This window comes from Polypterus senegalus, chromosome 8 (genome assembly GCF_016835505.1).
Source record: "Polypterus senegalus isolate Bchr_013 chromosome 8, ASM1683550v1, whole genome shotgun sequence".
Classification (NCBI taxonomy): domain Eukaryota; kingdom Metazoa; phylum Chordata; class Cladistia; order Polypteriformes; family Polypteridae; genus Polypterus; species Polypterus senegalus.
The window spans coordinates 64,712,886-64,739,963 of NC_053161.1; the positions used below are offsets into that span (position 1 = coordinate 64,712,886).

At 38.9% G+C, this 27,078-nt stretch overlaps 1 protein-coding gene and 1 long non-coding RNA gene across 7 annotated transcripts in view; one reads left to right on the top strand and one right to left on the bottom strand.

The window, feature by feature from the left end:
• The window catches only part of znf800a (zinc finger protein 800a), a 159,013-nt gene extending 147,475 nt beyond the window's left edge, over positions 1 to 11,538 (bottom strand). For 5 of the 6 annotated variants that reach the window (XM_039761177.1, XM_039761172.1, XM_039761178.1 and 2 more), the window contains exon 1: positions 11,315 to 11,538. The gene's annotated coding sequence lies outside the window, so the exon portion shown is untranslated. The remainder of the gene's footprint in view (positions 1 to 11,314) is intronic. The other variant, XM_039761176.1, reaches the window with a different exon arrangement.
• Positions 9,412 to 26,597, top strand: LOC120533987. The gene is made up of 3 exons (XR_005634662.1): positions 9,412 to 9,826; positions 12,849 to 12,890; positions 26,561 to 26,597. It is a non-coding gene; the product is annotated as an uncharacterized LOC120533987 (long non-coding RNA).
• The last annotated feature ends 481 nt before the right edge of the window (positions 26,598 to 27,078 follow it).

Here is a 27,078-nt window from a genome sequence, read left to right on the forward strand (position 1 = left end):
TACAATGGGAGGCATTCCTTGCTAAATGCGCTTTGTAGAATACCCCAGGTGAAGCAATTACAGGTGTGAATATGCTTCGTTTGGCTCAGAACTCTATACTCCACCTTGTGGATGGGAAAAGTGGCATTTAAAGCCAATAAAAGACAGACCACATCTGTGGCACCCAGGGAAACACAAACTCAAAATACAAGCTCTTATATTGGCAGCACTATATAAAGCAGTAAGATGTCCATCTGTCCAGCATCCGTGTCTCTGCCTGGGGGTGCAATGTTATTTGACATCCAGAAGAGGACAGGAATATCCAATGAACAAAGGCGAGTGGCTTGCATAAGATAGTAAACCGTGCAGTATGCGTCCAGCATCCTTAACAGGGCTAGAATGTCCAATGAAGAAAGGCAATAAGCAGCACAAAAAAAGGGGGATATAAGGCAAATAAGATGAACAGAGGTTTGTAATTACACAATGCAATCGAAACAAACTTATGATTGTACCATTAAACCTATTTTAATAAATGGGTGCTTGACTATACTAGTTTGTAATAAACCTGCTAAGTTCTGTCCTAAGTGGGCGTAAGCGTCACATTCAAATAATTCAAAAGCACATATGACAGCTACCTGCTTCATTCTGGATTGATGTTCTCCAAACTTGCCATTACACTGGAGTATTCAGCTTTGCAGAATCACACATGAAAATCACACATGTATAAATCAAAGCCCTGGACTGAGGATGAGGATTATTGGATGTCAGCACACTTTCTATACTTCCATAACTTCTTACTGTTGGGTCATTCAGTAGACCTTTACAAAGGAACTACATTTGCCTCTGCTGTAACATACCACCAGAAACCTCTCTCTTTATATATTACAGTCTGCCTAAAGAAGGGGCTTAAGTTGCCTCCAAACCTTGCATATTGTAATCGGGTCACTTAGCCAATAAAAGTTATCATTTTGCTTGACTTTTCATTATAGCCTGAACTTAAAAGTACTTTGACATGTCTTTTATGTCCAATAGGTTATTACTGTGAGCAAACGCCAATTGAGCTTAGGATCGGATACCCTTATAAAGATTTTTCTGCTTTAAAAATACTATACAATTTTAAGGCCCATGCCATCTTTTCTTGGAAACATTCTAAAACGGCGTCTCTCTTCTGAAAGAACTTTTTTTGAGCTTTAATAATACAATGGATATAATGTAAAAATTGAACACTACAATTTTCACACATCTATTTTCCAAGTTTTACTTTTACAGCACTAACAAGAAACTTCCAAATGACTTGGATGGGAAAACAAAGTTTTTAGTAAGTAAACCTTCCTTTATTCATATTGTTTCTATTAATAAGAACATTAAGTAATTTGACAAATGAGAGGAAACCGTTCAGTTCATCAGGCTTGTTTGTTTTAGCCAACAACTAAAGCTGCCCCAGTATCTCATCCAGATACTTCTTCAAGGTTGCCAAGGTTTCTGCTTCAACTACATGTCTCAGGACCTGATGGTAACATACAAGAGAAAGAAATGTAAATAAAACACTGGAAAAAAAAAAAAAAAAACTAACTCATCTTGGGATAGACCGAAATTTCATCTCTACAGAAGCCTTACCGCTTTAATAAAGGAGACTGCTTGGTAATCAAATGTAGTTATCCAGATGTTAAATCTTAAATTCTTTATTGCATGCAAACCTGAAGAACACTAGTAAAGCATGAAGAGCTCACACAAGGCAACTAAAGGTCTATTCTATACATTAAAAAAAAACTTCATGCAACTTGATAGTTTGTAGATTCCTTGAAGTACTAGGGTGTTGTACCATTTTAGCCATCATGGATCCAGCGAGAAGTGAAACAAAACGACACCTTTTATTGGCTAAATAAACAGGTTAAAATATGCAAGGTTTCGAGGCAGCTCAGGTCCCTTCTTCATGCAAGTTGTAGTAAAGAAACTGGAGTTCCCGGTGTTTATATATACGCTAGGAAAGAAACAAAAACCCTTCATTTTTTTAATCTAAGATAACCCACTTAACATTAGAATCTCTGAAGCCTATGAAAAAAGTTGTAACCCCGGGCCATCTTAAATTCCTTCGCACCTCTCCATTAGTGTCTTTTGTTTTGCAAATGTGTCGATCAGCACAAGCAGCCTGCTATCCCACCCCCCACTACCGCCACAGCTCAAGTCCGACAAAATGTTCTCCCAGCTCAAGTCTGTTCATCTGGGTGCGAGGTGCCTAGAGATTGTTGTCATTAGTATTAGAACATGAAAAGTTTCTCTTTTTACTATGTGTTCAACATTTCTTGGCTCGAATTTCCTGTCATACTACATTTAGACACGGAACACACATGAAATGCATGTGTTCCAAATAATGATATATTACTTACCCTATACGACTCCAGACACCTCACACCAAGATGAACAGACTTAAAATTGGAGAACTTTTTTGTCGGACTTGAGTTGCGGCTATGGGGGGGATGGGATAACAGGCTGTTGACACTGATCGACAATTTTGAAAAACAAAAGACACTAATCAAGAGTGTGCGAAGGAATTTAAAGGTGGCCCGGGATTACGACTTTTTTGATAGGCTTCAGGGATTCTAGTGTTAACAGGCCCTTCCAGCCCAAGATTCATTTAGCAGGAGAGGAGAGCTATGTATAGTCAAAATCTTTTCATAAGATAACTGTCCAACAAAATCCTTTTAAGTTTTCCTTACAATGTGGATCTATAATCAAATTGTCTGGGTCAATCAGAATGATGTAAATAGTCCTCATATCTGGCCATAAAACTATTGTCTCTATTTAAACCATGTTGTAATGTGTTAAATTTTAGCATCAGTTTAACTTCTTATTCCTTTATCTCCTGCTGTGTCCTGCAGTTGCCAATAAGCATGCGACTTTAACTCTTTTAGAGTGGATGTCGACTTTTGTCGACAGGAGGGGTTGAGGGCGCATGTCAACTAAAGTCGACATCCAGGGATAGAGGGAGATAATCAGCTGTTAATGGCGACAAATCTCACTGTCACGTCACAGGCATTCCCTCTGTGCTTGGAGGAATGCTAGACTCGTTGTCTCTGCAACTAATCCTTGCGTGTGCGCGAGTTTCGAAATGTAAACAATGGCAAGATGGCATCGACATGTGAGAAGGGAGCGAAGCGAGTGCAGAAAAGAAAACACTCGGCAGACAATGTTTTGCGCATTATCGCCGAGTCGGACTCTGATTTTTCAGAATCGGATTTAATTGACAGTGATCAGGAGATTGAGCAAGAGAGTGAGAAGCCGGCATCAGCTGATCAAACACCAGCCGATGCCGCGCCAGCGGATCTGCTGCCAGTTGAGCGCCTTCGCGCAGCCGATGCATCTGCGGCAAGGTTCGCATGGGATAAATACACAGACATTGATCCGTTGAGAGACGATCTGGCTACCGGACTTCACAAGACGGCATGGCTTGCTGTTGGACACGACAGATCACCAGCTGCTGTACTTCAGGCTGCTCTCTCCTGATGCTGCTTTTCAGCTACCGTCAGATGAGACAAACAGGTAGGCAGAGAAATTTTTTCTATCGCGGGCTGCGTTTGCATTGCATTCTCATTTTTCAAAGTGTAAACCACAACAAAAGATGAGATGAAGCATGCTGTGGTATTACAAATAAGGATGGGACAGAACTGGTAATATAACTTCAGGGAGCATTGGTCCAAATGTGCTATGTCCCCTGGTGGCTTTGGACAGGTTATGCAGCATGGTGATAGGTACGTGCTGCTGCAAAGTTTAATTCACTTCTGTAATAAACAGAAGCAAATCCCATGGGGTGAGCCAGGCTATAATGCCATGCATAAAGTTTCAGAAGATGAAAAGAGGTGACAATACGGGTTTCATGCGGGCAGAAAACTTGGTGGCAGTGGAATGGCACGATGGCAAAAGGGTGACTTGTCTCTCTACAGTACACACTAACAATAAATGTGAGAAATTGCAGCAACAGACAATTGAAAAGTAGGCACCAAAGCAACACGTATTGTAAGCAGTGCAATGTGGCAATGACTGAAATTGGCTGCTTTGAGCGAGATCAGACTTTGCAGGATTTTGCTGTGTAAAATGTATGTGATATGTATGTGAAATCATAGACTATGCAGGCTCATACAACATGCAAGATAGTAACATTTGTCAAAAGTAAATATTTGTTGTTGATTTGACATGTTAAACAATTGCTTTGTGTTCTTTTTTAAAAAATGTTAGTTTTTGGAAAAATATTCAGCCCTGGGAGATAAGAAACAAAAAAACAAAATTAGCCCTAAAAGAGTTAAAGTCCTTTTCAAAGTGTCCATTGCTGCTAAAGTGAGCTCCTACAGAACATCTCTATTGCCATGCTTAATGTGGAACCTATGTAAATTCATTCTTTGGCGGAGTATTTTTCCAGTTTCTCTCACACACAGTGCAGTGTTGGGAAATGTCATACACAAAATTAGATGATCTGCAGGTAAATGATCCCTTTATGCAACGTTCTTGTCAGCAGTGTGGTATAACTACACAATCTGTATGATAAATGTGAGCGCACGTTTTACATCTTTTCTGTAGGTAGGGAGATGTACCATTTTCTTTAGGTTCACTCAGGAAGCTTTGAACAATTAGTTCCTGCAGGGATAGTAGTTGTCTGTATGCCAGGAGGTGAAGTTCTAGGAATGCTACACTCAGCATGTCAACAGTATTTGGTATCAGGTGAAGTTTATAATATTGTAAAGTGTTTCAAGATGTGGGTTATAGGCGACGACAACTGGGATGTGGTTTTTGTTGTCTTTGTTTTTGTATGGAGAAGGTTGTCTCTGGGTAATAGCAATAGCTCCTTTTATTTGGGTGTCCGTTGTTTTGGGAGTATATCCTTGTCTAATGAAATCTTGTCTAAGCTCCTGCAATTGTTAATTCCGGTCTTTCAGCTCTCAGCAAATATAACTGCTTGTTGGTTTGTGAAAACTAGAGGTCACAAGGGTGTTATCTTTCAGATGAATGGTGGTGTTAAGGAAGCTGACTTCTATTTTTGAGTAATTAAACTTCATGTTGGCATAGAAAGAGTTATATTTGTTATAAAAATGGAAGAGGTCCTTCTCACTCTCCATCCAGATTATAAAGAGGTCATCTAAGGAACAGAGATAAAACATTGGAATTGCATGTTAACATAAAATCTTCCTCCAATTTTGCTATAAATAGGTTTGCGTACTGAGGTGCAAAGCGAGAGCCCACTGCAGTCCCCATTTGCTGCAAGTGGAAGTCCTGTCCAAATAAGAATAAATTGTGTCAGAGTGAATTTTATCATTTGTATACCTGACTGGCCATAAAACTATTGTCTCTATTTAAACCATGTTGTAATGTGTTAAATTTTAGCATCAGTTTAACTTCTTATTCCTTTATCTCCTGCTGTGTCCTGCAGTTGCCAATAAGCATGCGACTTTAACTCTTTTAGGGCGGATGTCGACTTTTGTCGACAGGAGGGGTTGAGGGGTTGGGTAAACAATGTTGTCTAAGGTACATTTCACATGCCGATATACCATTATTATGGGGGATGTTTGTGTAAAGTGCCTCAACATCCATTGTGGCCAGTAAGGTTCTCACAGGTAAGGAGTCTATAGCAGACAGTTTTTTAGGAACTCTGTGGTGACTTGAATGTAGCTGGCTGTATTGCAGGCGAGGGGGTTTAAGGATATGTTCCACCCCATCCTGAAACATTTTCTGTAAGTGAACCAGTTCCTTATATTATAGGCCTTCCTGGGTTCCATTCTGTGTGGATCTTAGGAAGCATGCAGAAGTAACCCATTTTGGGATTCTCAGGAATTAAAGTTACATGATCCCTGATGTCAAGAGGAAAGCTACTTACCATCTTTTTAGTTACTTCTTATAGAAAACTACTTCTTGACTGAAGAAGGGGCCCAGGTCGCCTCGAAAGCTTGCATATTGTAATCTTTCTAGTTAGCCAAAAAAGGTGTCATTTTGCTTAACTTCTCACAACATGGTTTAAATACAGACAAATAGTTTTATGACCAGATATAAGGACTATATACAGCTCTCTGACTGACCCAGACGATTTGATTGCAGATCTGCATTGTAAGGAAAACTCATCAAAAAAACATAAGAATTTGTTGGGCAGTTACTTTATGAAAAGATCTTGACTATATAGTACTTTGTTCTCTTCTCCTGCTAAATAAATCTTAGGCTGGGGAGGTCTGTAATTTTATAAATTGAAGATGGCCCACTTAAGGGGTTTATTTCTTTCCTAGAGTGTGATTGTGTGTGTGTGTGTGTATGTGTATATATATATATATATATATATATATATATATATATATATATATATATATATATATATATATATATATATATATATATATATATATATACACACACACATATATATATACAGGGAACTCTAGTTTCTTTACTACAACTTTGCCTGAGGAAGGGGACTGAGCTGCCTCAAAAACTTGCATACTGTAATCTGCTCACTTAGCCAACAAAAGGTGTAATTTTGCTTGACCTCATAGATGCCTGGAAGAAATGCATTCTACAGTGGCTGTTTGTTTAGAAATGTTCAAGAACAAGAACTTGTTCAACAGATGTACCTGCAAAAACTCCAAACTATTTTACTGAATGAAAAGCACTGGTCCGTAGATTTTGAAATACAACAACATACGCACTTTGGGTCATGTACAATTTACAAAACAAAAGCAATTTAATTTGGTTTTGTCTCACACAACACCAATGTAAACTCCTGCAAGGTAATAAGACAGAGAATGAAGCCAAGAAAGTGGTAGCCATGCACAAAACGCCAACTTGAAAAAATAAAAAAAAATAAATAACTGCAAAGCAAATTAACAATTTAAAGGTCTTAATGATAAATTATAAAACAAAGTCATTTAAGTTGCAGCCTAAATGATTATGGGGCAAAACGATGAGAACAGTCAGAATAGGCAAGCTGCCAATTCCCAGCCCTCTAGCACTGGGCTTCACACGTTGTATCCTTTTTCATTCCCTTGGAAAGACAAGAAAAGCCAATCCAGCCTTACTAAGCTGATGTTTTATCACAACAGGCAATGACAGCCGGTACTATGACTTTATTAGTCTTTTAATACACAGAAACGCTTTAAATGTACGCATTCTGTAAAAAGAGTTAAAAACTGCTAAAAATAAAAATAGGTTTTGAAGTTGCACCAATCCACTGTTCGGATCACATTCTCTAAGAGAAAAATTGCTACTGCATCATTTTCAAAACCATGTGGCAGATCTGAAAGTAAATAAAAATCCCTTGTGCAAAGAAGCATCTAAACCAGTCCTGGACAGCTGCAGAATCTATTGCTTTTTATCCCAACCCAGCTGTCAGTTACTTAATTAGCCTCAATATTAAATTAATCAAACATTTTTCCACTCCTATAGGCTACAATGGATTTTACTAAGATTATTATAGTGAGACATTAAGAACAACTATAAATTTGTAACATTACTTCAAAAGTTTAAGAAAGAATAAATGTGAAGAAGCACCACTAGGAATCCTCATTTAGAGTGCCGAAAAAGTTTTGTATATAGTATATGACAGGACAACAGTATAACCCCATATTTCTAATGTAGTGGCTAAAGTATACATACCTCCCAAAGCAAAGGATTCCTCTGCAGCAATAATGCTTTTTCAGCTTTTTTTGCTACAAAAGTGTTTTACTTCTTTGAAGGAACTGTTCAATTACTTGGAAAGTGCAGTGTCATGCAGCACAAGAGATTTTGAATGCACCAACACAAAAACATAAGTGTTGAATTTAAAATCTGCTTAAACACTACAAAAATATATGTACTGCAAAGTCTGGTGTAATGAAAGCCAGGTGTCATAATGGTATCCCAAGCCACAAGGTAATCCAGGATCTGATAGATATCTAGCTCAATCCAAATGATCCTCTTATTTCTTACTGCTTTCTGATGATATGCATAGGCTGATCAGAACACATACTAGCAGCTTCAATTTGGGTAACATTTGCAAAAGTCACTATTGGTTGTTAATTATTTTTAAAATGGGAGGAATAATAAATAAAACAGCCAAGTCAAACAAAATTAGGAAAATTCTATTGAAAACAGAAAAAGAACAGAGGACCCTTATGTGTTCAAAGTCACAAAAAACACCTTAACCATGCATTTTTCCACCTTTCTATATATTCAGTCAAAATGCAAAAAATTAGTCAGTTTTAGTGCAATAGATTCTAAACCACAAAGTGCCAATTGATTCTATGACTCACTGTGTGTCCCCAAGAACATCATTTAATGTACTCATGCTTCAAATGAAACACACAAATATTTATTTTAAAAGAATCTCTCCAAATCTGGTATATCAAACTTCTTCAAAAATAATAGTTACAAGTCAGTTTTCATTGCAAACAGTGATTTGTATTGATCTAATTCATTAGGATAGTCCAGATTGTGGAGTAGTTTTAAGCAACTTGGTGATGTTGTTTAAAGCTAGTGTGGAGTCACCAGACCGGACACTGATGACCCTTTCTATAAGGCACCAATAATAATAATAATAAAATAAGTCATTCTACTGCTACTGGAGCACATGAACTTTGACATGTAAGTGTGACAGACAAAAGTAGTAAAAGGTTACAAAATGTCTAAATATGAGTTACAATTTGAGGCAGCACAAAGAAACAAACAGCTTTGCCACCTTTTTGGCTCTTTCAGGACCCTGTTGATTTTCATGTTATGGGATTTTACAGCAACACCGTTTATTGAAAGCCCCGACAGAACACTTGGTGTTCTTAGCCTGAAAATAGGCTCTCTAAAATGTATATAGGATATGTATTGACATGGATGCATTTTCTGTGGTCCTTTTGTGTTAGGTTAGGAGTATCTTAGCTTTTCATGCAATTCTTGTTTTAAACGAATTATATACACAGCAGGAAAACGACTTAAAATATGCAGAATATAGAAAATGCCAGCAGAATCTAAAAGGTTCAGTACTTCAAAACTCTAGCATTGGCCTTTATTTGTCCAACAACCATATTTTTTTTCGATCATGCATCCCCTATAATACCACCACACAATGTCTTGTTCAAAAGATATGATTTGTTTAAACTGCATCGTTTTAACCAATTCGTGATGTACTCTTCCAACATTTGAACGGTTCCATATTGCGTTTATGACCACAAGAACGGTCGTGACACTTGCGCTACGCGGGTGACATGTTACACGGTCAAGTGCGGTTCAGTCTAGGTAATGTGTAGCACTAGTGAAGAAACTCACGTGCTAAAATCCACGCGCTCTAGTGCCATGTCTTTTTTGACTTTGCTCACTAATTTATCTCCCTGTCGTTAATGCGGAGCAACACACAAACGAACCACAGGTGCTATACATTTCAAGTATTTTCCCTTATTAGTTTATACATTCCGTTCAAGTTCAGCCCCATGCCCCTGCGCACGAAGGTAAAACGACGCGCTAATTCCCAAGATGGTCGCATTTTCACACGTCACTCAGTTTTACGTTCTCTTTCAGTGTGACTTATCCATTCATTCAATCATTCATTCATTCATCCACTAACCCCACACCCAGGAGTCGAACCCCACCGCCCCTCCTTTCTCCTTCCTTCCCAGGGAAATTCGGACATCAATGCTCAGCTGCAAAGTAGAGCGCAAACCCTAATCTTTATTTAAAGGACCCAAAGACGAGGACGTAAATGGGTGACGGTTAACCCGGATTAAGCAGAGCTTTCAATCTACTTCCCTTCTATGTACTGTACCAGAATCCTACCAGCTAAGCCATGCCATTTCGACAACGGTTTCTGAAACTTCAGTATGGTGAAAGGGATGAGGGTAGCATCGAGAGAGACGTAAGTATGCAAACGGCCAGTGAACATTCTAAAAATGACAAAACTGAGTAATGCTAATCAGTTTGTATTTACTGACACGCATTGTTTTGCCAATCTCGTACCTTTTTTAAAACAGGGGAGCCGTTTTGTGCAGTCTGCCGCCGACTACTTCAAAGGCCTGCGTGGAAGGCATTCACTTATGCATAAAACTTTTGTGCGATCAAGTGCCGTGTAGAATAAGTGACCTTTATACAAGGGCCGATCGCGGCGTTCAAATGCTTGGCTACATTCGGATGGGAGGGGAGGGGGTGCACACCCGTAACGATTGGACAAGGAGGCATCAGCAGCTGCAGAAACTTTCAATTGAATTCCAAGACAACAGTTAGCCGGATCCGAATTCTTTTCAAACAATACTAACCATTTCCACAGCAGACCCACCAATGAAAAAGAAACCGGGTTATCAAGGACCCCCCAGCCCCCCTGAAAAAAACAATACTCAAGAAGTGCCTGCTGCATCGTGTCAGTTGCAGCCGGTGTGCGCAAAAACAGCACCGTCGTGGCGCAGAGAGCTGTAGAAAAAAAAACTGAAAGAAAGCGAAGACAGACGTACACAGAAACGTGTATATGGGTTAACAAGTGCATTACACCAACCCGATCAAGATACGCGTTTTAAAGCTTCCTTAGTGGGTATTCTGCGATCCTGGACGCAAAAAAAGCAGTTTGCCATTCTCATGGCACGATTTGCATCGCCCCATTATCCCCCTGAAATCTCCTTTACACGGCTACATTGTCAACCCAAAACGTCCCTCTTTCGGGCCACAAAAGGCCAGATTAACTTGATCAAAGGAAAAGCCAATTACTAAACGCACCTTTCAAACCGTAAAAGAGAGGGGCCCCTTTTTTTGCTGATCGCTGTGTGCATGGCTGAAGAGTGCAGCGTAAAAGCGGGACGAACCAAAGAGAAATTAGCCAAAGCGGAAAATAACCCACCTGCACCGAACTATGCGCATTTCGACTCGTGAACACCCAACCTGTTGTTTCCATTTCCACACTAGGTTGGAAAGCGTCATGTCGCCCCATGAAAAGCAACCCGAAAACGGACCGGTACCGAGCTGGACGTGTTGCGCTCTGCGGTTCAGTGCCACCTTTTCCAACAAGCTTGGCGCACAGCGCCGGTGACCCTTCCGGCTTTGCGCGTCGTTTCACGGCCTTCACTTGGGCACAACACACCGTAACAGTGGCAAAACATTATGCCGACGAAACCGGCAACCGAATCAATGCCGCTGACAAAGTCCAGCGCTCGTTTCGGCTTCACAAATCGATGCGTTTTCTCTTTTTCGCGCAAGGCTGAAACACAAGAGCGAGCGAATGACGCCATTTTCTGAAGAGGGGGAAAACACAACCGCGTACGGGAAACGGTTAGGCAAAGAAATGGACCGCTTTTAGGGCGAACCTGGGCTCCGATTATGTCCAGGGCCCAGTATGGTACGATGTGGTAAATGGCCTCACCTGTGCGACCTGGCCTGAAGCAGAAACCCAGGAGGAAAACACTGGCAGAGCGGAGTCACGCGATTGCGTCCGTGCAGCTTCCTTGAGCTTCTGCGCCTCGCTATCTCTCTACTGGAGACTGTTTATTACTCCTCCGGCGGCAGCTGCCTTTGTGCGCCGTGTGAGAGGGAGAGGAGAGCTTTCACAACTCAAGAGCTGCGGCTGCTGCGCAAAGTTGCAGCACTCGGAATGTCAGGACCCCTGTCACTTGGAGGGTGGGGTGCGATGGGCCCCCCTCCGCGTTGCGCTAGCAGGCTTCGGCTCACTTCAACATGATGCGTCCTTTTAGCGGAGCGCATACGTTTCTGCCCTTGCACGGTTTCCCTAACGTTAAATCAGAAAAACACGAAACAAAAATGTATACGTCTGTACTTCATTGTTTATTTTCTGTTAGATGCGCTTATTACTTTAATCCTTATAGAGGACTGTAAAGTAGGTGTAAGACAGTTATCTTCATCCTAATATCCGTTATTTCTACTCGCGTCACTTTGACAGTTGTTGAAAGATTAATGTTGGGACGAGGTTTTAAACTCAATTCCGGAGGCGACTTATCGGCTGCTGGTTTTCGTAGCCATCGCCTGTTAACTCGAAATGAATTCCTACTGTTAATTTAATGAATCGTTTCATTATTTTTGAGGCTCATTTATCTATCCGCGATCTTTGAATTTGTCATCAGCGCTGCTTTTTATTTCATAATGAAATTCAGAAAGATACCGAACCTCATGCAGTCGGAACGTTTACTTTGCTTTTTCCGTTTGGCTTCAGTTTTCCCGTAGCGCTTTAGAATTGTAGCTTTAAAGGCTTGCCATAGCGAATCTGTTATATATAGACTTTAATGCTAAAGCTCTTTTTTAGATCAATACAGTGGTTGTTGTACAACAGGTAAGCCAGAGAGGTGGTTCTGAGTGACGCCACAGGGGATCAATTTTTGGTTCCCAAAAGACCTGTCCTTATGAAGGTTCCAGAAAGAACCTTAGTTTATTTAGATACATACCAGGCTCCACACAGTAAATAACCACGACTAGATGGTAACAGATTTGAGAAATACCATGTCATCATATTAAAAGGACTTTTTCTTCATACAGTAGCACTGGCTAAATTTGGGTTTTCTTAATTTGTTAGTGTCCTGCTAGATAACATACCAGACATTAAAGATGTCAGTGGTTTTTTTTTTCTACATGTTGGGAAGCTTTTCAAAGGACCAATTTCATATGCAATGAACACTTCCAAGAATGAAACGGTGCTTGGTTAAGTAATAGTTCTATGAGGAACCACCTAACTCATTAAAGAGCCGTAAAGTGTCATCAAAGAACAAGTATTTTTAAGAGTGCTGTATTTCTTACTGTCACTGGTGCTTTGTAAGTCTTATTGATACCAAACAAAATAGTTAAGGACTTGTTCCAAAGTAACACTTCTGAATTGAGACTTTACAGACTTGCCATAGTCAATCTGTTACACATGATTTTTCTGTGACACCAACACTGCTTCTTTTCAGATCTTCTTACGTTGCAGGAACAGACCAATAGATGGATTACAGGTAACAAAGCATTTAAGTTCTTGTTCAATAGCTGTAATTGACAAAGAGATATGAAGCGGTAGCCCTTAAAGTGTTCCCATTTTTATTATAAGTGACTTAAAATCAAAGTTTTTCTTATTTTTGTTCTTAGCATCACTTTTAATAATGCGATTGTTTGTAAATAAGTATTCATCATGTAATCAGATAAAATGGCCTAATTTCCAAACATAAATGTAAAACTAACATGAATAAAACAATTAGAAATAATACATGATAAATAAGATGAGACACCCATCATCTCCAGTCCACAAAATCTTTTAGATGGTGGAATGAAGGTCTGTTTAAGTAAAGTACATCAATGTCATGGAAAAACTGATTGGAATGAAAATCCTCCAGTACATTAATTTAAAGGCAGTGGATGGAGAGCTCAATGTTCAATGCAACTGCCTTGTTTCTCCAGGGGACTACTGGCTTTGCAAAGCTTTCATGTCCCGGCCATGTCTATAGGGGTTTTACTTCCACATTCTAAGGAAATGCAGCTAAATTAATTACTCCGCTCTGTGTGTCATTCTATGGCCTAGACTCCAATTAAAATATATAATGGGTAAAGTGCTTAATTTGTTTATTGAGGAAATGACCTTTACCCTATTTTTCCTTTGAATGCTGCTGCCTAATGGATTTAGCATTAAGGATTAAAATCCTGCATTCTGTCATTATCTCTGTGAAGTTTGCATGTTCTCCCCGTGTCCATATAGGTTTTGTTTTTACATGCCCAAATTGTATGAATTAGTTTAATTACTGATGTTAATTTGGTTATATAGCAACTGGATTAGGCTGGTTTGAGAATGTTATATATTGGTTAGGTGGATTGGTGATGCTAAAATTGGCCGTATTGTGTGTTTGACTTGGAGTGTGTTCTCCCTATGATTGACTGGCACACCATCCAGGGACTTTTCCTGATCTACGATGATGCCTGTTGTGATGTTCTCCAGCCTCCGCATTACCCTGTTCTCAAAAAGTGGGTTTCAAAGCTGGATGGGTAGATTTACAGTTGTCCATTGTCCAATTTACAGTTGACCATTATCTAAAGTGCATACCTTTGAAAGATGGGAATAAAATCAATGTAAGCAGAGAGATAAACCCACATAGCCATTGAGAGAAGTTATAGGCTCCACTCAGATGGTCACTGGTTTGGTGTTTGAGCCCAGATTTGTGGAGCTGTGAGGAAGCAGGACTAACCACTACATATTATACTGCCTTATTTTATCATTCTCCTGAAAAAAAATCTTACTTTGGATGCTTCGGTTTTGAAATTCTGGTTTTCTTTCTTAGGATGCATTCATAAAAATAACATTTACTCTTTTCGTTGTAACATTATGATTTGTAATTTATATAGATAAAAGCTCATAGAAATAAATGCTATCATTTCATCGGTCTAGATTGTATTTTTCTTTGCTCTATAAAACTTCTTTTGATGATGGATAATGTGAACAGATGTACATTTAAAAAAAAAAAAGAAAAGAAAAAACTGCCAGACTGCCTTGTGAGGAACTGATGCTACCGTACTTCTATTCAAGTTAAATAAATGCATGGATTATGTCTGGCTGACCTTTGAGGAACACTACTGTTTCCCTTACTTATAAAGTAAGCAAGCAATCACTGAAATAATTAGAAAGCATTTAAGAAATAAAAAAGATTGCATTAAGTCTTCACACTCTCTAAATTAATGTATTTGTTTTAGTTAATGCTTTTATTCAAAGTGACTTGCAAATCACAAATGCTATATACCTTTTTTTTTTTTTTTTTTTTTTTTTTTTTGGTATGGTTGAAACACAAGCAGGTTAAGTGAGTTGCTGGTATAAGTTCCCTCACATTAGTCACACTATCTATTTAGCATCCACCCCTGTTACAGTATTTACAGCCCTAAGTCATTTAGTGCAAATCTCTACAAAACCTTCTATAGTGGCCTAGTTCAATGTTTGGTCATTACTCATTGTAATTCAACTTTTAGGTTAGGTAGAAACCTTTTGCACTGCATTAGATTTAGACATGGTCATTAACTTGGTTACTCTTGTGCTAGAGTCACTCTGTTGTTGTTTTTCCTTTGTAACTAGAACTTCTTTCTTTCTGGAATGCCAATCCTTCCTAGTCTTACGTTTTTTACCAACTGGAAAATATAAATTTAACTCAACAATCCTCCTATTTTTGGTACCCACAGTTTCTAATTATATTCACAATATACTATGCTCTAAATAACATCGCCACTACAGTTTAACGTTCAGGTACAAGTTTATGCATTTATTTATTTGGCTGATGCCTCTATCAAATCATCTTACACATTTATGATGCAATTGGTTACATTTCTTTTGGTTTTCCAGTTGGAGCACAGGCAGGGCCTCAGGGGTCACACCGTGTCAGTAGTGGGATTTGAACCCACAACCTCAGGGTTTAAAGTCCAATGTCTTAACTTCTATGTCACACTGCCTGCTAGTTTATAGTTGCAATGAAATTCTTACTTGCATGTCCCCTCTGAATAGCGATAATAATACGCAAAAAGAAGCATGATTAATAAATAAACAGCACATGGGAATTGAAATTATATACTCGGTGGTTTCAGGCAGTATTCAGACCCCTTCACTTTCTCAGTAGTTTGTGTCGTATAACTCTAAATCAGAAAAAGTTGGAACAGTATGTGAGTGGAATGTGTTGCAGGCCTGAAATGCAGAAATGGATGATTTTTTTCTTTTTAATTTTCCATACCATCCCAACTTATTCTGATTTGGGGTTGCAGATTTAATTTAAAATGGATAAATTTGCCACTTGTTTGCCAATCTACACTCAATAACCCATAATGACGGAATAATTACATTTTTTTCACAAAGATTTACAAATTTATGAAAAATCAAAAACTGAATAATCTCATAACTTCTAAGTATTCGGTTCATTTGGTGTGGTGCAGCAAATTATGGTCAGGTGCATCCTGTTTGACCAAACAGATGAAGTGGCCTAATGAGTGCAGTCAGCAAGATCAAATGTTTCAACCCAAGACACCAGTATGCGCAAGCACATTGCTGTCAAGCTTTAAACAAGCACCCATTTCAACAGATTTGTTCGTGCTGCAACAACATCCACTGCAGAGATAGCCACAAAGTGACAATATTCGCTCAATGAACGCCTGTAATGCAGGCGCACAGACAAGATCCTCGGCCACTGTCGCCAGCAGACTGTATGTTGACCATTTCTGCTGCCAGTACTGAAGCTTCAGAGTCAGATTTACAAATATATAAACCCAAAAGAGTAGCTTGGATTTAAATTTGACCTTGATTGAAATATTTAGTTGTTTTTAAAAGCTTTTAATTCTGCTGTTTTAATTAATTTTAATATACTGTTCAACAAAAGGATAACAAGGAAAACAAAAGAATATTTTATTTAAAGTCAAAATTTAGTTTTTAAATATTGGATTTTTTTTTCTTGGTCTGATCCCACTTTTTATAAAATTGAAAACCGTTTTATGGTCTTACATTTTTTTGTAAATGAAGTCCATGTGCCCATCCTTCTCCACAAAAATCTCCCGTCACTTTCTTTTAAAAGTCCTCCTTATTTTCCTTTAGTTTTAAAAGTCTTAATCTTCCGTTTTTGCAGTCAGTGGGAACAAAAAATAAAAATAAATGGGCCACTGCAGTGCACTTGACGTTCTGATATCACTAACTTATTGGCACCTAGAGCCTCAGCGTAGAAGAACAGCAGCAACAAGCACCTGTTGGGCTCACATCCGCCCTTTCAGTGCGGCACGAGACTGTCTGCCTCGCCTTGCGCCTTTTCACTGCGTTTTTATGGCCAATCAAGCAAGACTAAATATGTCACACACAATCGATAAAGATATTAGCCAGACTGTGGAGAGAGACAGAAACAGGAAAGCGCCAACGCATGCATCAACCCCGTGTGTGAGGGAGAGCACAGTCCAAGGTGAGGTGAGGCTCATCGGTGTCACATCTCGCATTTCTTTCCTATAACAGGAAATACAGCGATTTTAGCGATTTACACTATAAAAATGATCAAAATTATTGGAATCCTACAGAAAAAAAATTTATAGAACAGACCAGTGGACAAATTTATTTTATGTTATCATTATTAGTTTTTATTACTTTTCATGATGGCCCCTAACCGCATGTCCCTGAAGTGCAGTCATGGTGCCAAAGAAGTGCTGGACTTCCACTAAGTGCTAATCAAGCTGGCCCTGCACTGAAACTCTGAGAATCTTTTCTTCTTTTCGCACGCTATATTTGCTTTTATTATCATCTGCGCTGTAGTTAAAGTATTTCCACACATTACTTTCTGGCCTTTCTACCCGCAAACATCTGCAAAACTCGCCATCGTCAAACACAAGTGCTTACTGCTTCAACCCGACGAGCCGAATGTGTTCAGCAAACAAACAACGGTCCGTTACGGAAATTGCGCCACATGACTACAGTAAGCCCATGTTACAAGAACACCACATAGTGAACAGCGCAACGTAACTGAAGGCTCAGAGGAACCTACAAACAACTACTTTGCACGATTGAACTGCACTGAACAAAAATGCTATTGCTGTTTTTTTCTTTTCATTTTTACTCAATTTTCGTTCTCATTTTAGTTCATTCACATATCACTAAATTTTACTTTTATTTAGTTTGTTTCTCTGTTTGCCTTAATTTCAGTTCTCGTTCTTGTAAAACGAAAAACCAGTATTTTTAGTTCTAGTTCTCATTTCCGTTATGAGAATATCACTGGCCACTTCATTTCATCACTGATGGTTACTTCAAAAAATTTAAAAGCTGATGACCCTCTTAACCTCATCCTCTCTATAGTGCATTAAAAAGAGGAGTTATTACTTTAGGTTTACTTGATACATACAGTTTGAATTTAGGAAAAAAACTAATTTATATATATTAAAATAATAATAAATATTATATATTTATGTATATTTTGGCAAAAGCTGTATGGCACATATGCTTTTGTTTCTTCAGCAATGGGCCTCCCTGTTAGTGTGCCACACAACTTTTTTTTTTGAGAGGAAATGTGAAATTCTTTAATAATCAACCATTTACTACAGTTTCTTTGAAAGGCCTTTATGGTTCTTTGAAAGTAATCTAAGGCTTTGAATGACCTTAATAGTTTTTGTCAAGTAGAAATAATTTGACTGTATTCTACAATGGTGGGCCTGACAGAACCTCAAGGAAAATTCAAAGAGCCTATGTATTTATGACGCATAATAACTGGTTCCTTAAATATGCATTTTTTCCCTGGCATCTGCTTGTTCAGAATGTTTTAACCCTTAGATTTTTCATCCATGACAATGATGAGCAAAGTGTAAAAACAGGCAAAGAGTTTGGGCATTAACATGGCTTCCAGTCCAGCATAGCTTGACAACTCTTGTTGACCTAATCTTTCCTAAATATTGTATAACTGAGTTGTGAAGGTCCTTAATGTGGTAATTTTAAGTGCACAACCTGGTAATCGCATGCTTCTGTATGAAGAAGTACATAAAAAACAGCTTCCATCTGTATGACCATGTTTTTTAAAGTAACAACTGGGATGTAGAGGGTAGCATGGTGGGTCCAAATAAAGCTAGTGTTCTAGAAGCTGCCTGAGTAGAGTTTGCTGCCTGTGTAGAGTTTGCATGTTTTGTAGATGTTCTGGTTTTCCTCCCACATTTCAAACACATGCAGTGTTAACTTGTGACCCTCAACTAGTCTGTTGTGGATGCATACATGAATGATGAGACATGTGAAGGATGGAGGCCCAGTGCTGCTGCAGTGATGGGCTCATGCGACCCTAAACTGGATGAATTCTTTTTCTTAGCTCCTACCCTGGTATTATTCTAGGAGCTTTTCTTAAAGCCTTCTCTCATATTGCTATGTGCTTCTAGTAAAATGGGCACCAAAACTACATACAGTCATCCAAATATACTTTCACAATTTGTTCTCAAATTTAAGAATTAATTTCTGCTAACTTGATTTCCATATGGTGTCTCATAAAACCTTGGTCCATCTTGTTTATATATATATATATATATATATATATATATATATATATATATATATATATATATATATATATATATATTCCCTAAACATAATTCCAATTCAAACATTAAAGGCTATTCTAGTAGTATTAGACGTATCGACCTCTGATGTCACATAAATCTAACGAACGCAGTGCCAAGAAAAGCATATAGCTAAAGGTTCAATATGGGAACATCAAAAGTTAACAGATGTCTTGTAAGACTTGGGGAGAAGGTGCAAACTCTACAGACAATGTCTGGGTGCAACAGTGAAATCCATGCCACTGAGTCCATGAGACCACCGTACTAAGAGCTGCAGTATATAATGAAACACTAAGGTCTGTGTGTCCAATGCCTCTGAGCAATCTGATTGGTCAGTTTGGCTTTGTTAATGCAACAAAAAATTATGTGAAAGTGTGAGACACACGAGGAGGAGGAGGCATATGAGGCATGCTAAGAGAATCACCTTCAAACACAGCAAATATAAAAATGGACAGGAGGTGAGAAAGGTGCTTTACGGGAACACACTTGCTAGAGGGAGTATTTTTTAATAAGAGACACACGCAAACACACCGGCCGTTATGGATAACATGAGTCCTATTAACTTTCACTTTTGTCTCATTTTCCCATACATATTCTACCAAAAGGGGGATAACACTGGTGTTACTTAACAAATAGGTAAGGATTGTTTATGTTCTTCATGGTGAGAAGTACTTTCTACCTTGGTACTTTCCACAGAAGCACAACTTTGCCCTTTGTCTTTCTGACTGTAAAGTCATAAATAATTACATTTTCTCATAGACGTTTGGAGTTCTTTAGCTATTTTGTTAGGATCCTTTGTAACTTCTTAGATGATTTAACGCTGTGCCCTTGGAGAATGTTTTGTAGGCCAACCATTCTAGTCATAGTGTTTTCTATCTGGAAATTTTGGGCCTCACCATGGTTCAATGGAGTACCAGAACCTTATAGATTTTTTTAGCACTTTCCTAATGCAATGTTATGAATTCAACCAGATTTTTAAATGTCAAACCATGAGAGACACAAAACAGAAAGGAGCCAAAACCAGGAGATCAAAAAGTGCCAAAACAATGAAGCCAAAGAACAAGATGAAAATCAAGAGCAAAACAAAATTAAAGTCAGGAACCCAAGAGATCAATTCAGAAATCAATAAAGTTTTTTTGTGAAATGTTTAACAAAAGTGGTGTTGGTTTTTTTTTTTTTCTTTTTCTTTTAATACACAGTACAGAATAGGAAAGTAGGCTGGTATTACCAGTGAGATACGAGCCAACGACAGGAAAGGTTAACCTAGCAACTGAAACAAACGGCCATGAAGACAAGGCACAACTAGAAATCAAAAATGTATATAATACTGGGCTGGCTGTAATCAATCAGCTGATTAGAGATGCCCCTATAAGAGATGCCCGTTTGGTCTCAGATTTTAAATCCCAGCTGAAGACTCACTACTTCAGTTTAGCATATCCTGAGTAGAGCTGCTGATTAACTGTACAGACTGCATCTCTGTTGTTAGTAATTAGCACTAAAACATAAGTAACATGACAGTTATAATTAGATACTAACCCTCACCTATTTCTCTTCTCGGTACTCAAATGTGGCACTTGGTACCACGGCCCACCTGCCAAGTTGTTTTGCCTGCCTAAGGTAAAGTCATCCCTGATGAAGGGTTGCAGGAATTGTGGGGTAGAGGGGACCTTTCATTGGATTGGCTGGTCCAGAGCCGTTTCAGCTGTGGAATGGCCAAATGGGGGAGGCAGCTTGATGGATGAGGTCTCCAGGGTCCTCATGCATAACGCCGTGCGTAGAATTCACACTATAACATGACGTAAGCACAAAAGCCAAAATGTTTTTACGCACAGAAAAATCCAGATGCAGGAAGCCGTGCGTTCACCAACTTCCGTGTTCTTCCGCTACATAAATCCCAGTCAGCGTGAAGAGTAATGCACGTGCATGCTGTCCCGCCCCAGCTCCTCCCAGAATTACGCCTCTTTGAATATGCAAATCAATATAAATAGCCCTTAAGATCAGCGTTCTGTGAAAAGACAATGACAAAAGCAAGAGGGACATTGGAAGAATTACCGAATTAGCGAATACCAAGTGGAGGCAAGGAAAAACGTACTATTTGTTGGTTTAAACCATGGTATAAACAACAAAAGGAAGTTAATCGACTGACATAGCGTGTCAGAGAAACTCTAAAGCTAAAGTTTACAAAGTCGCACAGTGCCCTAAATAAAAAAAGAAGTTGTCAGATATCAAAGTCGCCGTGAAAAGGTGAGTCGTAACCCACCATCTGAGTATCATATGAAAACTTATTTGGGCACAAGGGCACAGAGGAAAAAAAAAAGGCACACAGTGAGGAAAAAGCATGAAATGTCAACTTCAATCTCGAAATTTCCATGTTAATCATGCAGTTTATTTTGTCATTAAAGTAGAACATCATAAACTTCATCTTAAAATGGTTTAACTAGTTTCTCAAATCACATCGTAAGTAAAGTAGCACGTTAAATGCTTTGTTTTGTATGTGTTCTATGTGCTTTATGTGTGTGAATCACTAGTGCTTCTTAAACCGGCTTTCTCAACCACTGACAGGACTCAGAATCCATTACATTTATGATATTACAGCTCTCTGAATAACTAAAATACTGAGATGTATATGTGATATCATTTTCATGATGATAGGAGTTAAAGCACGTTATTAAACATGTGAACACGGTGGTGCAGTGATTGTGCGTGACCTTCGATGAAGTAATTTATTGCAGCAGTACTCAGGGGCGGCTCTAGGCTCGTGGCGGCCCTGGGCAGAGGAAGAATCGGTGGCTCCTTCGCCCGCCAATATCAATAAGGTATCTTATGCACGGCGGATGGCCACATCCGTTGTAGACACTGTATAGCTGCCTCGTGCTCATGACACAAGCGTTTAACTTTTGCTGAAATTTGCTGCTGCGTTTTTAGCTGTGTCGTTATTTTCTTTCTGTTTTATATTCAATACTAGGCTGACCCGCCTTTTAAGGCGACTGACTTTTAAGTTGACCACTTCTTAAGGCAATTCAATATGTAGATCAATTTGATATTTTATACAAACTCATTAATTTGGTTATATTGCATTTGAACGGTATTACTCTAATACTCGTAGTTTCTGTTATTTTTGTGATGAAATTTTTACTTTTTTCTATATTGAGGTCGCCCTTTTGAACCCCCCTGATATTTACTACGCGGTGAGGCATTTGTACTCCATCAACATTAATTATTTCAAGAGACATAATTTTGTTTTTTTCCAGTGCATCGCGCACAAAAGCAAGGGAACGATGGGAGCACCAGAACTCTGCTCACATCATGTCGCATCGTACCACAAGCTGCAAGTAGTAAGTCTGTGATAAGCGGAATACCGCTACGCTTTCCACTCATGGGACGGAAGGACAATCCCGACCGCTTTTATATAGTAAGAAAGAAGAAGAAGATATCGCACAGTCTGGAGTAGAAAATCATCTTTTACCTGGAAAAACGAAACTACAAATCCCATCATGCATTGCAAAATGGACGGGGCGTGTGTGAAACTCCGCGCCTGCGTAGCACTCACGGGATGGAAGGACAATCCCGACCGCTTTTATATAGAAGGATATGTTGGCGTGGCAGCTTCTGGGATTTGGCAGCCCTGTGCATGTGCACAGTTTGCACATGCCTAAGGCCGCAGCGGAGCGCCAGATCCTTGCTAGCGTAGCAACACCGTGTCCTTTAATTATTAACAATATAGATTATTTAAATGAAGTTAAAGTTTTATGTGTATAATATATAATAAACATTTTGCTGCATTTTTCATCTTAAAAATGATATTGTCATCATATGTAAATACACTCTTTATAAAGTGGCTCAGGTTGTGCAATATTATAACTGTACTGCAAGTTTACAGTGAGGTAACTGTACTAATAAGTACTAACAGATCTACAAGGAGCAGTTGATGGACTGATTGAGTGCATTTATAGTTCTTGGGATGAAACTGTTTCTGAACCGCGAGGTCAGTACAGGAAAGGTTTGAAGCGTTTGTCATATGAGAAGCAGTTCAAATAGGAAGCATGGCTGAGGCAGCGTGTGCTTGATGCTGTATACCAGTACTGTAATTCTCTTTCCGATCAGCTGCTCCAAGGGTGCAGTGAGAGTAATATGGAAAAAGATGATCTGCTGTGGCAACCCCTAATGGGAGCAGCTGAAAGAAGAAAAAGAAAATGCAGTGAGAGTAACAACGCAAAAGCAGCTTTGGTATTTAGAATAGTTTGGCCATTCCGTGGACCATTATATTGTTACTAGTCATTTAAAATCAGATGCATTAAACTAATAAACAATATGTGGTTAATTTTGGTGTATTTATAAAGCCGCGTCAGGAAAAGAAAGGATAACCACACAGGAACAGTAGTACTGCTCTGGCGCTGGGTGCCACAAGTCTGCAAAACCGAGCGGAGAACTTACGTACGACAGGGTATGAGGTACCGTGGAAATGTGCGTGGCTTTACGCCTTTATACATGAGGCCCCAGGACTCTAAACATATTCAAATCATATTATGTGATATCATCTACTGTTAAATTCTGCTATGTACTTCTAAAAATTATATTTTTATACTGTACTGAGGGTCTGTTCTGTGTATTGTATTGTATTGTATTGTATTGACCCCCTTCTTTTTGACACCCACTGCACGCCCAACCTACCTGGAAAGGGGTCTCTCTTTGAACTGCCTTTCCCAAGGTTTCTTCCATTTTTCCCTACAAGGTTTTTTTTTTTTGAGTTTTTTCTTGTCTTCTTAGAGAGTCAAGGCTGGGGGGCTGTCAAGAGGTAGGGTCTGTTAAAGCCCATTGCGGCACTTCTTGTGTGATTTTGGGCTATACAAAAATAAATTGTATTGTATTAGAAGTATTCTTTTACAGAGGGGAAATTAGTGCCAACTAGTGTTGGATAACTTTCATTTGACAGGTGAATTAAGTTAGGAAAGTGGAGTGGAAATTATTTAGTATCAATTTACAATAATAGAAGACATCAGGAAGTGGCCAGAGCTCCTTAATGGCTAACAAGAACTTGTAGCTTTTTATTTTCTCTTAGCATCAAGTATTTTGATCAGTTTCATTTACTGTCCCCCTGAAACCCTGTCAGTTTAAATTGCACCGACTGGAGAAATTGGGGTAGGTTTGTTAGGAAGAAGTCCTGTGAGAGTAGCCTTTGCAACATCAGATCTCACCTCTGTTGATTATGAACTTTTGAACAGGTTGTCCCCAGATGTGTATTCTCATTTTAGAATCATGCCTGGCCCTGCAAGGTTGCTGTGAACTCAAAAATCTTAGACTCAGTTTTTATGATTGTCATTAAATCATAGATATTTGCTGGTATACAACATTCAATTCCGAATGTTTAATATGTAATACCTTTAGAGCTGAGACAAATAAGTTTAGCATATTACTGACTCTATTCTTTCTAATTCTCAAACAGTTGGTAATTGAACAGTTTATATTGGGCTCGATGAGTGCATTGTTCAGGAAATTTTTAGAATTTGAGGTAATTTTAGTTTGTCAAAACTTCCATGATCAAATATAACAGATGAGGCAAGCCACCATGCATGTACAAGTAAGCATAAAGAAACAACTATACAATAGGGGGAACCAGAATATATCCCAACAGCATTACTGTAGAATGGCAAGAACTAATACAGAAGGGGATAACGGTCATCTGCTGGACTTTGTTAAGAGTTGCCAGTTAACTGAAAATGCATGTGTGTTTAGGGTGTGGGGAGGGATGTGGACTTGGACAAGAGAAAGCTATGCAAATCCCATATGACAGTGACTCAACAAAGAATTAAAACAAAGATCTCTGAAGCTCAACGGTATCTGCGTTATCCACTAAGAGTAAAAAATATACAGGTAATATATCTGTTACAATGAACTGCCAGGGACCAAAAAAATATTTCGTAATGAAAATTTCGTTGTAATGAGATTCTGTATTTGTCACTATAGTGCTTTCTAACTTGCATCCAGGTGTTTGCATCATTTCAATAGCTTCTTTCGTGTTAATTTTAATCTCCTCCTGTCCACAAGTTATGCTGATGAGAATTTTTCTCAGCGTTTCATTGTGATAATACACTTTCAAGGTGTAAATGATGCCCAAATCCAATGGCTGAAGCACTGCCATGCAATTGTATGGGAGGAATTCAACATGAACATTTATCTAAATGTGGAAGCATGTTGTGGGCAGCACAGTTATCAATCAGAAGCTAACTCATCCTTTTCTTCTTTGTCATATTGTGAGGTTTCTGAACTCTTTCGGGATCCCCCCCACTCCCCACCCAACGGGAATGACACGCTGAAGTGCGTCCCAAAGCGCAATTGCCGTGTCTGTGGAAGATTGTTTGTCTGTTGCCGGGGCAGGGCAACAGCAGGCTCACAGCGGTCAGTGAAGCGCCAAAGAAGCAAATCATAAAAGATCAGGGGAGCACTATAAGTCCCTGTCTTGCACCCCAAAACACGAGGCTTAGTACTGTTGCAAAACCAGCTTTATTCCCCTTGAAACAGGAACAGCACGGTTATTTATTGCAGCGTGATCTGCCACTCTCCTCACAGACACCGCAGTCAGACAGGGTTGTGGCCAGGTTAGTAGCCAAGTACTACAGTTCTCTGGATTTACAATGTACCTTGCATCATCCATCAAGATCTTTTCTGTTTGCTTTGGTAAAGAGACCCAGCCCGAAGAGACCTGTGAGCCTGCAGTTGCCCTGGCAACAGATAAAGAGTCTTCCACAGACGCAGTGATCGCACTTCGAGGCACTCTTCGGCATGTTGTCCAGTTGCGTGAGGTCCCAAGAGATTTTAGAAACCTCACATTTTCTTGAATGAATGCCGCATTAACAGGAATGTTTCTTGAATGAGCATCACTGAACCACATAAAAACTGCTTTTTCGGCGTCTTCAAATGCAGCAGTTCTCATACATTTGCAACCCGAGATTTTCTTCTTTTTTTGCTTGGTCTTTCAAGAAAGTTGACAGTGTTGATGGCAAAATTCAGAATTCATCTTTTTTTATTTTTGCTGCAATCGATAGCAGTAAAAATGTAAAGTTTTTTTTTCTAATATGAACTGTCATAGTTTTTTCATGTCTGCCGTTTCTATAGGAAGAGGAGTGACAAAGAGTCAAATTCCAATGGATGTTTTTCATATGTTGACAAGCAATAAGCAAAAGATATCACTGAAAACCACAGAAAACAAACTGCTATTGTGATGTGAGATTTTGCATATAAATTGATAAATATTTTGTATGTCTTTATTTGTAATTTAGGCAAAACTAAGTCAGGAAAGTGAATTTGATGACAGAGTTGGGGGAAGTGCTTGAAACAAATGTTTCTCTGCTAGAGTCCTTCTCTCATCCCCCACACAAAGCCAGGTTGCCTAACTGCCAAGCTTTACCTTAACATATGGTTCAGAGGGTAGGTGTAAAGGTGTTCTATTCCTCCATTGGTCTGAAGTATGGCTGTTTGGAACTGGCTTGTATCAAAGCCTTTAAGTACCACAACGTGCTATTGGCTGTAGGGGTTGGACAGAACATCTATAAATTTGCTTGCTTTACTCACTCTCTCTCGCTCTCTCTCTCACTAACATCTGATGAAGAAGCATCTCTCTCTCTCTTACCAAACTGATGAACTGAAAGGACAACACAATGGAGAGCGCAGCTCGGCAGCCATATTGAAACAGGCATGTAGCCTGTTCTGAAGAAGGCTGACCACAAATGATGCCTTAACTAGAGACATTAAGTAACAAACAAGACTGTGTGCCGCCTGAAACTACACATCATCATTTATCAGGTTGTATGGTTGCCAATATTCAAATGTACTTTGCATATTGTTATTATTTATGAATATTACCAATAGTACATTGTTTAAATTGTAACTTAACTCCTGCTTGTCTTTTACTACACCTATTTGCCTGAGGTTAAAGATGTAGGAGAAGTTACAGTATATAATGAGTATACTTTATACATAAAATATATGTTCTCATACCTTGCATAACTGAAAAACCCATCATGTATGGCACAATAACAATTCAATACATTTATGGTCACTACAGTATTTGGATTTAATAATCTTCATGTGGGAAAAGGCTGACTCAAATAAATAAGCACAGCCCAA